Source organism: Thermobia domestica, chromosome 1 (genome assembly GCF_964235325.1).
Source record: "Thermobia domestica chromosome 1, izTheDome1.hap1.1, whole genome shotgun sequence".
NCBI lineage: Eukaryota > Metazoa > Arthropoda > Insecta > Zygentoma > Lepismatidae > Thermobia > Thermobia domestica.
The window spans coordinates 21,497,118-21,508,013 of NC_137454.1; positions in this window are offsets into that span (position 1 = coordinate 21,497,118).

A 10,896-nucleotide genomic window follows, 5' to 3' on the forward strand; every position below is an offset into this window, starting at 1 on the left:
TTTCTGGCGTAGTGATGATATTAATAATTGGGGTCCAGCATGAAGTAATCTTAAGTGTTCTGCTTCAACTATAAGTTTTGTCAAGTGTTGGTTTGAAGGCAGAACTATTTGATGTTTGGCGTCAAATGGAAGCTGACTATTCTCCAATCTTCCTCCAACTCGGATCATGCCTTCACTATCTAAAAATGGATGTAAATTGTTCAATTTACTTCTTGACGGAACAATGTTTCCATTACGAAGATGCTGCAATTCGCTGTGAAACCCAATTTCTTGTGTCCATTTGATGCAAACATGGAGCGCTGTGTGGAGTTCTTGTACTGAAAGACCTTCTGTTAGTTTGTTTTGCTTGTGACTGATGTTATGAACAAAACGTCTACAATATGCTATTGTCCTAACTAACCTTGACAATTTTGAGAATCTTGTTATGGTTTTATTGCACCAATTGTCTAAAGTGACTGTCAATGTTATGGTTCCCTTACTCTCTGGAACTTGATCTGGTAGCAATGAATCCTTACTTGTGACTGACCAATTAGATTCTAAACTAGAAAGCCATTGTGGACCGTGCCACCATAATGAATTATCCTTTATGGAAACTGCATCTATTCTTCTTGAAATCAAATCTCCAGGGTTGTCTGAAGAAGTTACATGTTTCCAACAGCTAACGTCAGTTAAGTCTTGAATTTGAGCTACTCTGTTGGCCACGAAAGGTTTCCATTTGTTGCACGGAGAAGCTAGCCATGCCAACACGATTTGGGAGTCAGTCCATAGATGGACGCTACTTATGTTCAATTTTAAATTCGGTAAAATCTTGTGAACTAATTTTGCCAAAACAACTGCTGCGCATAACTCCAGACGTGGGAGAGTGATTTTCTTGACTGGGGCCACACGTGATTTAGCACATAATAACTTAACTGATATTTCTCCTTGTTGATTGATCGATCGCATATAAATGCAAGCTCCATATGCTCTTTGAGAAGCATCTGAAAAACCATGGATCTGAATCTCCGCTATGTTTCCTTCAACGAGTACATATCTGTCGAATTTAATCTGATTGATTAGTGGAAGTTGCTTGTACAATTTAGTCCATTTCTTTGCTAATTCCATCGGTACACTGTCGTCCCATTGAACCTTTTGCCGCCACAATTCTTGCAAAAATATTTTGTATGAAATGACAACTGGTGAAATTACTCCTAATGGATCGAATATAGTGGCAATGATGGAAGCAATCTGGCGTTTAGTAATGCACTCTTGAACCTTCATTGTTGACGTCTTGCTTTCAACGAGAAATATATCTTTGTCTGGATGCCATGACAATCCTAATGCCTTGACGCCTTGGCCTTCGTGGAACTGGATTGGACGCTGCACTTCTCGAAGCTCTGGCGAGATGGATTCCAATAACCTTGGATCATTCGAACTCCATTTCCTAAGTATAAAACCTCCCTTTCCCAGTAACTCTATCAATTGCTTCTGGACCTCTAAAGCTTGCTGTATGTCGCTCATGCCACTACAAACATCATCATTATAGAAATCTCGACGTAATATTTCTGCTGCTACAGGGTAATTATGCTCTTCTTCGTCTGCTAATTGCTGTAGACATCTTGTGGCCACAAATGAAGCACATACCGTACCATACGTTAGTGTTTTCAACTCAAAAACTTGAATCGGTTCATTTCTAGATCTTCTCCACAATATACGTTGTAATGGCGTGTCTTCTGGATGAACATTGACCATGCGATACATCTTAGCGATATCTGCAGTGAATACTATCGAATGAGTTCTAAAGCGCAAAACGATAGAAAATAAATCTTGCTGTATTGTAGGACCAACTAAGAGAATGTCGTTGAGGCCTTTTCCGCTGTCAGATTTTGCTGAAGCATCAAACACCACACGGAGTTTAGTTGTAGAGCTTGTGGGCTTAAAAACTGCATGATGTGGCAAATAGTATGCAACACTGACGTCCTCCTTTTTACGCTCATCTATCCTTACCATGTGACCAAGATCTTCATATTCTTGCATGAATTCCGTATATTTAGCTTCAAAGTCCGGGTGTTGATCGAATCTTCTCTCAAATTGCTTTAATCTAACCAATGCCTGCTGATAAGAATCGCCTAAAACTGTACGGTCTTCAAGCAAAGGCAATCGTACAGTGAAACGCCCTGTATGATCTCTTGTTGTATTCTGAATGAAATGTCGTTCACATGCAAGCTCTTCGCTTGATCTAGGTGTAACAGTAATTTCTTCTAGTTCCCAGAATTTATGAAGTTGTTGCTGTAGATCTATGTTTGTCTTCACAAAACATGTTGTTAATGGAATATTAGGGTCACGTTCTTGAGGAATGCGTCCTGCCACGATCCATCCCAATTCTGTCTCCTGAAGCACTGGAAAATCACCTGGCCGTGTTTTGTGTCCTGACTTCATAATTATGTAGAATACTTCCGCACCTAAAAGAATATCTATGCCTCCAGGCGTATTAAAAGTAGGATCTGCTAGAACAGTGTCCTTGGGAATGTTCCAATCGTCATAATTAATTCTTTCTTCCGGTAGTTTACTTGTAATGTGAGGGAGAACTGAACAACTTATATTCAATGAAAATGAGTTAACACATGAATGGACACAAATATCTACAGAGTACTTTGTATTAGATATCGCTTGATTTATACCTTGAATTGGAGTATACTGTCTATACCGTTTGATGTTCAATTGTTGCACCAAATTCTCTGTTACGAAATTGGTCTGACTAGCACTGTCTAGAAGCGCGCGACAAGGAACCAAATTTCCCTTGTTATCCCTTACTTTTACTATTGCAGTAGATAACAACACTCTTGCGTTAGGCCTAGCCTTTAATGCACAATATGACACTTGCCCTAAATTTTCACTGGAATCTGAGTTGTTGCTACGCTCTTGCACCGCAGCACTGTTTACACTTGGAAACCGCACTGATTTGTCCTTTGTTACGTCTACATGCAATAATGTATTGTGCTTTTTGGAACACTTTTTACAACCTCTCGATTTACAATTCTTCAAAAAATGATTACTTTTCAAACAATTCATGCATAATTTATTTTTACGAATGCACTCCAATTTTTGGCTGTGTCCCGCATTCACAAAAGACGAACAAGAATATAAGGGATGCTGGCTATTACAAAATTCACATGCATTTGAAAATGTTGATAAATAAGTCTTTGATGACTGAATACTTTTTGCTTGCTTGTTTTGTACGCTACTACTCTGCTTCACACCATCAATACTAGTTCTCATGTTCTCAAGCACCTGACAACGTTTCTCGAGAAACGAAAAGAATTCTGATAAAGCAGGAAAATTAGAATTCGTATTTTGAAGCTCCCATGACTTTCTAGTAGTTGCGTCTAATTTTGATACAAAGTGTTGGTTCAAAATTACGTCTGTGAGGTTTACGTTTGGCTCAAGTGCTTGTAGCGCATTTATATTACTAGTAGCTGTATTTATAAAAGCGCGAAGTTCACTTACATTTTCTTTATACACTGGCTTGATTTGTAGTATTTCGTGAATGTAAGAAGAAGCAATTAGCTTTTTGTTTGAATACCTGTCAACGAGTAATTGCCATGCTACTGAATAATTTGTTTCGGTAATTGGTAAATTTTCAATTAGGTTTAACGCTTCGCCCTTAAGAGAAGTTCGGAGGTACTGAAACTTCTGTACTGTGGAAATGTCTTTATTCTCGTGAATAAGAGATGTAAAGGTGTCCTTATATGATAACCAATGTTTACAGTTTCCGTCAAATGCAGGCAACTGTATGACCGGTAATTTAACTTGTGCGCTACTGCTAGTGCTATTATTAACAGCTGATTCTTTATTTCCATGTTTTAAAACAAGTGCTTGCATTTGAGCCTCTAAAGAAAAATACACATTTTCAATTTCTGCACGAACGTTTAATGCTTCCGCTTCGGGTTCGATTTGATCAATTTCAATAGTATCTTGCACCTCCTGCAACTTTGACCAGACGTTATTTAGATGTTTTAAGCGTGCACGTATTTCTTCTATATTGCCTTCATTTGGATCAAAGCCCTGAACAAAGGTGTTTATTCTGGTTAACTGGCCTCTGTATGCAGATCTTCGCCTTAAAAGACGCTGGTGTGATTCAGTCATGATTAAATGCTACGCAGAAATATGAAGAATAAAAAACTACTGACCTGATGATGATGTTTTTTGTTTTCTTTTACCTATGAAATATACTCCAGAAGCGTGGTCCTGGTACAACAGCTGTCCGCCTACACAGAAAACGTGCTGATTGTCCAACGTACGTGATAGCACCACATATAGGCCGACACAAACACATTTCTCTTCATAACAGCACAGAACAATTCTCACAATTGTCAGAAAGCTTTGCACTCATGTGGCCCGGATAGGACCAATGTACAATATGAATGTATATATTTGTAACTTCACTAAAGTACAATAACAATGTTAAAAACAATATTCATACTAGTGGACTGTAAGGCTTGATTCGTACACCACATGAATGCAACCAAATATAAATTCACTGTATTTAATGATTACAACTACAATCTGCACAGAAAAATAATACACGAGAATAAACATGTTCACAAGGTCTTTAGTTGTAAATGATTGTAATTCGATGGCTTACTGTTTGTGATATATTGTACGATGTTCTACCATGATATATGGTCCACCAAACTGTATGCTCTTGCTGCCTCCACATTCACCCACACCAAACAATAGAAAAGCGTTAAGCAACTTGAACACTGTTGCCAGCTAAAGGCACACACACTGTTAAATACACAAATAATCCCAAACAATTGTTTTTCCTGTTATCCTAAGCGAAGAATTGAATAATATCCATAAAGATTGCGCAAAAGACGGGGAAAAGAAAAAAAAAGTCCTCCATCCAAGTATATTGGTATGTATGTATGTATATATTTATCTTTTATTGGAAGTGGTTTGTTTCATGTATGAACTCACAAGGGTCAAGTGTTTCATCACGGGTTTTAAATGAATACAAAAGCCTGGTCACGTAAATTTCCGTTATATGAATTTTTAAGAGGCCTACTCCCGGCGAAATTAAAATACCGTTAATTTTACAGTAATTATGTGATATCTTCAAATGGATAAAAGATAATCGAAATGTGGAACAAGAGCGCCCTAGACAATATCATTTTACATGAGATACCGTTATCACGACTCACTTATCTGCTTTTGATTTCGAGCCATTTTGAAAATCGGCATTTATTTTCGCGTTTCTAAACTGCTGAAAACGGAAAGCCACTAGGTGACTTGGGATAACGGTACCTTACGCAAAATAATATTGTCTAGGGCGCTTTTGTTCCACATTTCAATTATCTTTTATATATTTGATGATATCACACAATCACTGTAAAATTAGCGGTATTTTAATTTCGCCGGGATGAGGCCTCTTAAGTTCAGGGTAGATCCGTTTTTCTTCGCTGTCTCTCTCTCCCTCTCCTTCTTTGCTTCGTTTCCGTCTTTTATCATTTAGGCTCCCTAGTAGCATATGTGCTTTTTCTTTGAGAGTGTGGTTCTAGGTTCGATCTCTAAGGGAGGCATATGTGATTTCGAATCTCAAGTTTCGTCCACATCTGATCATATAACCTTGATTCTTAAAAGGGACTCAAAAATATTAAACAAAAAAGCAATGAACAGGGTCCGGCAGCCGGCAGAGAAATTAGAGTTTCGTACAAATCATACTACAAGGTTGTAATCTGAATATATATACAGTGGCGGATCCAGGATATGATCAAGGGAGGGGCTAAACCATAGTTTGCCGTTTTATCCAGTGTAAACCAAGATTGAAGCCCATCTTATCCAGTATAAACCTGAGCGTCAAGGGGGGGGCTATAGCCCCTATATCCCTCCCCTTGGATCCGCCACTGTATATATATATATATATATATATATATATATATATATATATATATATATATATATATATATATATATATATATATATATATAAGCATAAGAACTGCTATTTATGATATTTTAAATAATTGAAAAAATGAAATGAAATGAAATAGGCCTATTTTAGTTTAACGTCCCACGTTTATATCCTTTAGGCCAAGGAAGACGGGTGATTAGTCAAGCGAATGATGATAGAAGAACCGATGGAATGAGAATGTGGAAGGAAACAGGAGAACCCTGGGAAAACCTACTCACACGATGTTGTCCACCATAAACTTTCTTAGCTGCTAATCGAACCAGAGACCTCACACACCAGAGGTAACCACTCTACTATTGAGCCACTGGACCGGTATCAAATAAAATGTAACAAATACATACAGCACCATGTTTGTGTGGCTAGAACGGATTAATTATGTTTATATTAACTTGAATGCGAATTATAATTTCGGTTTTCGAACCGCGTTATGCAGTGGATTAAGTTTGTAAACCGAGTCATCACTGTAGTTTTGTGCAAACATAATGTGTGTGTGTGTGTTGAAAACAACATATTCATGTGCGTGAACATATACGAGTTTGTCTTTTCTAAAATTGTAAACCTAGAGGCAGTTTCCATTTTGTCGAGACTTTAACAATAACATGTACTGTATCTGTTTGGGGCAATGGCGGTTTGACTCAATTTTCTGGCGAAAAGAGGAACTCAAAACTATCAAGCGGGTATAAGCTACTGAATAGTGTTCTTGCTGTGCAATCTATGAAATTTAACCCGCCCCCCCCCCGAATTTTCCTCACCAGACAAACGCAGGAATGATATCTTTAAATAAAGATTTTTGCCTATACTATAATGGCTAATGTCCCTGTGTGTTGGGTGTAGGAATGTTTTTGATACGTATTTCCGTTTTGCAGGTATAACAAGTGAAAGATGGCGTTCAAGATCCCCAATCCGCCCAAACAGGACCAGTGTGCCGTCATCCGGCTTCTGCGTACCGAAGGTTGTCAACCAGCTGAGGTGTTCCGTCGTATGAAAGACGTGTATAGTGATGCATGCATCTTCAAAACAACAGTGGTGGACTGGGTCAGAATGTTTCGGAAGGGGCGTGAACAAACCACTGATTATCCCCGTCCTGGTCAAGATCATGTTGTTCGATTCAAGCGGGAAATGTTGTGACACCCGCCCTACAGCTCTGACCTTTCACCTTGTGACTTTCGCATCTTTGGGCCTCTAAAGAAGGCACTGAAAGATCAGAGATTTCAGTCAGGACACTGAGGTTCAGGATACTGTGCGTGATTGGTTCGATAGTCAGCCTTCCAAATTTTACATGGACGGCATTTATAAGTTAGTGACACAGTGGGACAAGTGTCTCAACGTTCATGGTGACTTCTTCTGAACAATATTTTTACTGCACGCTAACCATAGACGCCTCTAGATAGTGTACAAGTTTCCGCTCGAAATAAAATTTATTTCATGATTATGACCACTGAACGGGTTTCAGTTGATCGCCTCTTATAGTATAATAAAGTGTAGGACGTCTATACAATTTATTCATTTTTATATCTAGGAATTAATTGTTCAATTGCACTATGGTACCAGTACATATAATTCATCTAATACGTATTCGTATAATTATATGACTCATTTCAGTGGTTTCTGGAGAGGAAGATTCGATTTTTTAACCTTCCCTCCCCCCAACAGGATATTATGAAACAATATGCATTTAAAATATTGAAATATGTATACAAGAAGTCCTAAAATGATAACTTGGGAGTTTGAACCCCTCCTGAATGAAATTCTGGGCACGCCACTGGCTCTTACTACAAATCTGGTTACTTGCTGTTCCTGTACCTCTTCTTTCCCTCGTGGTTTCTGGTCAATTGTTAGTTTATGGAAATTGTGTACTGATAATAGTTCAACAGCCAGCCAGCCAGCACTTTACCCTGTGGATCGAGGACTACAATCAGGTAAATGCATATTTCTTGTTCTTGAAAAAAAAAAGAAAAAAAAATACAATCCTTCTAAAAAGAGACATTGAACTTCGCCTGCACCGTTTTCACATGAACTGCCACCAAGAACGTAAGAAAGACAATTAATACGCTTATTATCACAAGAGGTTAAGATACTACATGTCCTTTTTCCCTGTTTCGTGTATGAGATGGGAGCATTACAGCGTCCTTGACAAAGTGTGCTCTGAATGCAATCTGTACATTTCCCTCAGCCGAGAAAGAATGCGAAATTGTTCCCATGAGCGGAATGTGCACAAACTTCTTTCTATCTCTATTGAAGAAAGAAAAAAAAAACTTCATTGTTTTCAAATGACGTGGTCGCCAAGAACACATATTGTGTTAAAGCTAGCAAGGAGGAAGAGGGGGAGGCTGTTATCTCTTTATTTCCTGGCAAATACATGGCGGCCAGACAGCCCTCTCTTGTCATGTACTGTGTATACTGTTTGTTTTGCAACAAATTTATGATCACTTCTTTAACAAAACTGGTCTATCTCTTAATATGCTGTATGAACAGAGAATTGTTTGAGAATTAATTAACACAGACAGTCGCAGTATTTTGTGCAGCAGGGATCCATAAAATCTGATAGAGGAGTTTTGTTACGCTGTTTTTTAGATTGCAAAAACGCCTTCCGAAATTTTGCTTGTTTAAATAGACTTTCTCTCTCTTTTCCTTTCTTAATAATAATAATAATAATAATAATAATAATAATAATAATAATAATAATAATAATAATAATAATAATAATAATAATAATAATAATATATTTTTATTTTCAAGTTACCATCGCAGATTACTAAATTGTGTTTTAATAACAATTTATATTGCTGTCTAGATCTGGGGTGGCCTACCTTTTAATTTTTGAGGACTACTTTTGACTTTAGAATTTACTGGCAGTCCATTCTTGTGTACACTAGCCCACTAGAAGAAATCATAAAGAAGTAACAATGATCGATACAGAAAGTATGACACAGGTCACGCGTGGGCTACCAATTCTGACCTGCCGGTCGACTAATATAATAGATAGTGTGTTGTGCGATATTTTCTGTTTTCTGATCGACATTTCGATATGTTTCAATATATCGATGAAGTTTCGATATTTTGTCGATATCGATTTCCGATATCCGAAGCAGTATACTACACAGGTCCTACTAGTAGGCCGCGGTCGACGTGTTAGCCTGCCGCCCCTCATCTACATGGAGCGTTTAGATTTTTAGGACCCATTTTCATGAAATAGAACTGCCATTTGCTTGTGCTATCGATAGGAGCGCTATCTTGCGGCCCAACTGGATTTCTTCAGGTAGCAACAACTTTGTCCTCCTCGTGGTAATAATTATAATGCTACAAAGAATAGTCATTGTTTTACGAAATGTCAAATTAAAAATAAACAATAAATAAATAAACATAAAGCAATACATCACTTGCTTTAAACGATTCCCTGAGACATTCGTACACCCTTATTTTCTTGATGCATGCTTGGTTATTGTCAAAAGGAATGTCCTAATGTTTGTTGAAGTTGTAACACTCTAGAAACAAATAAATGTATTTTGTGTTTTGGTACAGAGATGCATATTGAACGGATCAATTATTTCATTAATAATAAAATCGCATGAGAAAACTTACGAAATAAAAATCATTGCGTAAATTATTCCTCAAAAATATATCTAGTCTTTTTTTAACGAAAATAAATCACTACGTTGAAATTAATTCGACATAATTTAGAATCTTAATGCGAAATAACAGGTTACATACAATACTTACATAGTCAGTACTATGAGCATGCAGACAGAACGTTAACTTCAATAAACATGATGCAATAAAGGGTTAAAACATAACCAAGTTCTAAAATTTTAGTCGTAATTTAGATATCATCAAATGTGTATAATCAAAAATTAATTTGAATGTCTTCAGAACTCAAGATAGAAAAAAGATTATGAATTTGTAGTAGTCCATCAGACATTTATTTTACATACCGTGGGCATGATGTGAACAGCATTTCACATATCTTAGACATTATTCGTGTGTAGTCGGACTCAGGGCTGGCCCTAGGCAATTTGGTGCCGCGTGCAATAGCATCGTTTGCAGCCCCGCAGAAAGAACATATCTTAAAAGCCACGATTTTAAATGCTTAACGATCTTAAAAGCTACCCCATCATGAACAACGAAGGGAAGGGAAAAGCACTCGCACTCAGAAAGGCCTAAACACTACAAATACAATCTTGTGTTTTTTCTTCTTTAAATAATAATCAATTTTGTCAGTGAAATACAAAGCAAGCATATGCAGAGGAAAAGTGGTAATCCCTTTTATTGAATTCAATATCGAACTTCAATCTCAATATATCAGTTTGCAATTTCAATGCAACTGAGTAGCACTATTATCTGTATGCCTTGATTTTCCATCTAGACATGTTAAAAAATAATTTAAAAAAGACTTGTTTCCACCTTCAATGATAAGGAACTTTTTTTGTGACAAAGACAAGTCTAGTTTTCATATCAAAACTGTGATAACTAGGTGTTCGCTACTGTTTGAGAATTTACTTCTTGTATTTGACAATAGTCAAGCAATTCATGCAGGGATTTGACCATTTGCTCTAGTACTGTCCATGTGACCTTACACTAATGCAAGATAAACATGATTTATAAATGTAGTATTCAAATAGGTCAACTTTGTAAATTTAACTACCATTACCAAGAAGTCTATTTCCAAGAAGATATATTTATTTTAAATAATATAGTTACGACAAATTTTGCCACCCCGTGCAAATGAGCGTATTGCACATATAGTAGAGCCGGCCTTGGTCGGAGTTAGGGGCGTACGCAGGGGGTGGGTCCTGGGGGTCCGGACCCCCCCCCCGAAATCCCGACATTTTTTTGTAAATGTAGTCTACTTTTAGGGGCAATTTTAGAAATTTTCATATAATTTAGCTTCAAATTTTATTTGGACCCCCGCCGAAACGCTTTAGACCCCTCCCGAGATAAATTCC